Source organism: Corvus brachyrhynchos, unplaced genomic scaffold, assembly GCF_000691975.1.
Source record: "Corvus brachyrhynchos isolate BGI_N302 unplaced genomic scaffold, ASM69197v1 scaffold125, whole genome shotgun sequence".
In the NCBI taxonomy this organism is placed as follows: domain Eukaryota; kingdom Metazoa; phylum Chordata; class Aves; order Passeriformes; family Corvidae; genus Corvus; species Corvus brachyrhynchos.
In genome coordinates, this window is record NW_008238342.1 from 2,263,941 (window position 1) to 2,268,894 (window position 4,954).

Genomic DNA, 4,954 nt, shown 5'->3' on the forward strand with positions numbered 1-4,954 from the left:
AATGCCTTCAAGCAGCAATTCCTTGATCTTTTTTATCAGCTGCACCCCCCAGTTATGTTTCCTTCCATCTAAGACGTTGTTGCAGCTAGAATAAGCCCTGCAAAAAGCCATTCTCCAAAAAAGCTTGTTCCTCGGTGAGTGCTGGTATTTCATCAAGCCTTGGATTCTCCTAAGGGACCTGGCAGCTCTGAGCTTGCTCCAAACCCTTCCTGGCCTGCAAACATCCGGCAGCCTCGCGCCTGCTCTGCGCTGGCCAAGGCAGCGGAGGAAGCGCGGAGTGAATGAACTCTGAAACTCTTGGATGAGGGATATCGTCCGCAGGGCTGCTCCCAGGAGGGATCCTTCCTCTCCCCTTAGGCAAAGGAAACACTGCAGCTAAATACAGCTGTTACCTTTATCTAGTTTTACCCTGCTTGTGCACAAGCTGGAGGGAGGCCAGGATTGTGGAATGTTTGCCCCAAATGAGGGGCTGGGAGATCAGCTGCAGGGATGTATATACTGCCCTGCATGCCTCAGCTTCCGCTGGGAGACACGCAGGGATTTCCTTCCACTGTGTCAGCCCCGCTGTTTTCAAACAGGAACATTGTCCCAGCTTTACCTTGACTGAGAAAAACAACTTTCATCAGCAAGGCTGTATTTATTTGCTGCCTAAAGAGGATATCCTTCCAGTTCCATTATATATTGGCCACCTGCTATGGACTTCACAAGAGTTCCAGGCTCCCCTTTGCTCAAGGGCTTACACACAAGGAATTCCACCTTTATTTCCAGTGTTCATCTCTTGAAATCTAACTCAGAAATGAGACCCTTCAGAGAGAAAAGTGCAGAGGCAAGGGAGTGAAGAGTACTCCAGATTTGTGCCTTTCCAATGTTTCTTAGTTACAATGGTACATCTTCCACACTTCCCTAGGTGCCCCAGACAGAGGTAACTGAGAAATATAAAATAACTCTTGGCCAGCAGCCTCCTCTCAGTGCTTCATCCATGCCCAGGCTGCCCAGTCTGCTACTGCTGACCCACCAGTGCGTAATGGCCAAGCAGGCTCGTGTCACTTCCTGTGCTCAGGCTCCACCATATGATGGGAGTGTGTATGTTCACGAGGACACTGCACAGACCAGAAGCCACAACCTTCACTTCAAGTAGCCAGAGACCCTGCAAGATATCCAGATGGCCAAAATTCCATATTATAGAACAACAAGACAGCCCTCAGAGAACTAGTGAATTAATAATGGGCTTGCCAGAAGATTGCAAGCAGGAAGATTCGAGGGTCCTGAAACTTCGCCTGCTAAAAATTTTAAGAAATACCAGAACATTGTTTATTTTAAAAGGTCCCCAGTGGGGGTTGCCTTATTATTTTTCTGCATGACCAGAGCAAAGTTCCCTTTGCACACAGCTGGCACAGAGGATTTAGTGAGAAAGATCCTCATTTTTACAAGACACATGGATTTTAATAGCTCAGCAGTCCAGGCACTGGCAGCCCTGGGGGCTGATGGAATAAGCCATGCAGATGGAAACAATTATTTAGGAAGGGAAGGACTCCTGCATGCATGGAGCAACATCTCACTCAAACTGAAGCCTCCCACCAACACATTCCAGACTCTTGGAGTAATCTACTTCGGGGAGTATGCTTTAAGCTACATCAGCTTTTGTATTTCTTTCTCCAATCTTAATTGCAATCACAAAACATATTCCCCTGCAAACTGACCCAACGGTCTGACCAAACAGCAACAAATACCAGGAAATATTATAAACATCTGAATCTCAAACCAATTTAGAGACCCAACTCTTCAAGCAACAAGTTCTGATTTCAGACAAGGTTTTCACTACACAACACACCTGGAAGGACTTACCCACAATCGACAATGCTGTGGTGGATGACTTACACCTAAAGTCTGTGGAATAAAATAATGAATAAATCACACAGGCTGTAATTGATTGGTAGTTCATCAAATTGAAGGACTTTGCATAAAACAAAATCATGAGTCTTGGAAAGGAGCAGAATTTCCAAAAGCACTAATTGATTAGAGATATCTAATTAAGGGTAGCCCTTTCAGGCCAGCTGCATAAAGAATATTTCATATAATATGTTGCAGGAGAGAAGTAACTCCAGCAGGTTTCAATTAAGCCTCATTGCCATATGGATTTTGCATCCGCAGCAGGAAGGCTCAAGCATCATGTCACAACTAAGATATTTTTATGTCTCCAACTGAAAGCATTTAAACTGCTTGGAATAGAAGCATATGGGCCATAACATCCCCAATTAAGAAAATACTTTGCTGAACTAGGAGCCTAAAAGCTATATGAAGCTAAAATAGACCACATTCTTGGTCAGGGATGGTAGTTTAACTTTTAAAGTACATAAAAAGCTAAGAGTGTACTGCACGTACGTGCTAGTGGCCTCCTTACCCAAAAGAGAAGATCCCAGTGCAATCACACAGTGATTTTTAAGGAGGCCCTGAAGGGGTGGGGGCTCCTTTGCCCTGCAGACAGGGAAGGGCACTGTTGCTGGAGCAGTTTGCACCATCACAAGCACATGTGAGAGGCTCTCAGGTCACCACCTCAGCCAGCCCCCTGCTTAAAGCAGGGTCAAGCACAAGCCAGAGCAGGATTCTGAAGGTTTTGGCCAGCTGGGTCTTGTAAAGAACTGAGGTGCCAGCACCTCTGTGGGCTCCCATTTCAGCACTCCAGTGAGTGACATTTCCCTTAAGGCAAGCTGGACACTCACCCATTTCAGTTTATAAAGCTTTGACAAGTAACATGGCTCTCTATCCAACCAACCAAAGATGCTGGGAAGTGGGAAACAGCAGTTATGGTTTTTTCCTTTCAGTATTAAAAACCTGACTTCAAAAATGCGTCTTGATTAACCCAAGAGCTCGGCTGCTGTGCTCTCTTGGGAGCTTGAGCCAAACCTTCAGTGTTATTTTTCTTCACGCAGCTTAGACCCAAGAACCCCAGTTCCTCCTTACTGGAAACAGATGTCAACCAAGTTAAATCATCCTATGACTCCTGCAGGAGAAGGATGTAAACAGCCACAGCTCACCCAGCTGTTACTCAGAGAGGCCCTGCTGACAAGTTAGGGATCCCCACATGCTGCAAGACCTTCAAAATGCTCTGACATAGTGACTTGAGATTCGTTTATCACTTAAATCCACCAAAACACATTAGGTCACTTCAGTTTACACCATATTAGAGTTCGGGTCTTTTTACCAACTTCTTCTAGAGTTTTGAGCTCAGAGGAGAAAGAAATTGTTATCTCTGTTTTTATACATACAATGCTTCCCAACGGAGTCTTAATGTTTAACAGACCCACCCCTGCAACATGCTTGCAAAGGAAAGGCTTTACAAATAAGAAGGGGGGGAAAAAGAGAGAGATTAAGTGATGTGCAAAAGGTGACAAAGCAGTACAGCACAGTTTGGCACACAGAAATGCATCCTCCACCTCCCAGGAGGCTTAACTTCAGCCAAAAGGAACTACCAAATTACAACTCTCACTAATGCTGTGCTCCAAAAGGTTCAGTCCAGGTTTTGGTATCTTTTCAGCTGAGAAAAATAGCTGCTTGCTGCAGTATGGAATGGGACGGGGGCTGCTGGACGCACATGAGAAATGATGCACCAGGTGAACAAGAGACCCTCAGGTGAATTAAATCCAAAACTATTCGCAGTCACTGTAAACAACCACACTGGCAGGAGCTCTACTACAGCATCCAAGGCTGCAAGTTCTCTTGCTGATGCCCAGGAAACAGCTTTTGCACACAACAGCAAAAGGAAATTAAAGTACAAACTCATGGATGCTGTTCAAGCACTTGGAGACTACGAGGCAGCTGCAAGGTCATGCTACATTCATGCTGTGAACTCCAAATGCTCAGCAAAGACAGGCACAGGGGCAGGCACTACAGCCAGATTCAGGGAAAGGAAACATTCTAACAAATGTGGATCACAATACAAAGTCTACAGGGTTCAAACTGAGACCCCTCATCTGTAGGTCTGTGTCAGTTCTCCAGGCCACGTTCTTACAGCACCAACCTCTTGTAAGAGGCACGGACCCACAGCAGAACCAAAATGCCCTTTCCATACTACTTTTAGCTAAATTCACACACAAAAGTCCTATTCTTAACAGCCAAATATTTATTTGTGCATTATTTCTCATAGCTCAGAGACAGGAAAACCAGGTTTAAACCACAAGTGCCATCAGCATAGCTGTGGTACTGGAGAACTCTGCAGGAACTAGGAGTCCTCAAAGTAGCTTTCTCAAGCAGGTTTTTGCAAGCTGGCACCAAGCTCCCTGCTATTACAGTGACACTGCCAGGGACAGCCAGCCCAGCCAAGCTAAAGCTATTCCGAGTGTATTTACACAGACTAAAAACTACACAAAGCATACACTTTGGTAGCCCCAGGCTTTAGAACATCACCATGCAGTACAAGAAGCAATATTCTCCTAGACCTTTAGATTGTTTATTTACTCACCTCAGTTCATCTACTTCTTTGCAGTGATGATCCCAGTATAACATTTTTAACCTAAGCTGTGGCATTTTGGCAACTGCCTCAAGATAGCAGGGTTTCTTTTTGAAGTGAGGTTAACAGGGAGTCTAAAATACCCAAGTAGCCTAAACAAGTGAAATCCCATAGAGACAGGAGGTATCATCCCCAGGGGTTCAGCTGCAGTATTAGAGGCAGCCTCAACGATGCCGCTACAAGATTAAGCCTTTCTTGCCAACACGTTTTAAGTGCATACGATAGAAAAGGTAAAGAGATAAACCTTGAGAATATAGCAAATGCCCTTCCCGCTGGCACAGGGAAGACAGCTTTGAGATGTCAGCACAGCCGAGACAATAACCCCATTCCCCAACGGGGCAGAAGCCAAATTCTGGGAGAAAAGCGGCAATTCAGCACTGCACGACGTTATGGCATCCAGACCCGCGGGGCACGGCCGGAGCCCCCCACCAGCCCCCAGCATCAGCC

The 4,954-nt window shown here is 45.7% G+C and overlaps 1 long non-coding RNA gene across 1 annotated transcript; it reads right to left on the reverse strand.

Annotated features, from left to right (window-relative positions):
- Nucleotides 1-617: 617 nt before the first annotated feature.
- LOC108446932 lies at nt 618-4,948 on the reverse strand. Its single transcript, XR_001862275.1, has 2 exons — nt 1,846-4,948; nt 618-1,147 (listed from the first exon to the last, which is right to left on the reverse strand). It is a non-coding gene; the product is annotated as an uncharacterized LOC108446932 (long non-coding RNA).
- Nucleotides 4,949-4,954: the final 6 nt, after the last annotated feature.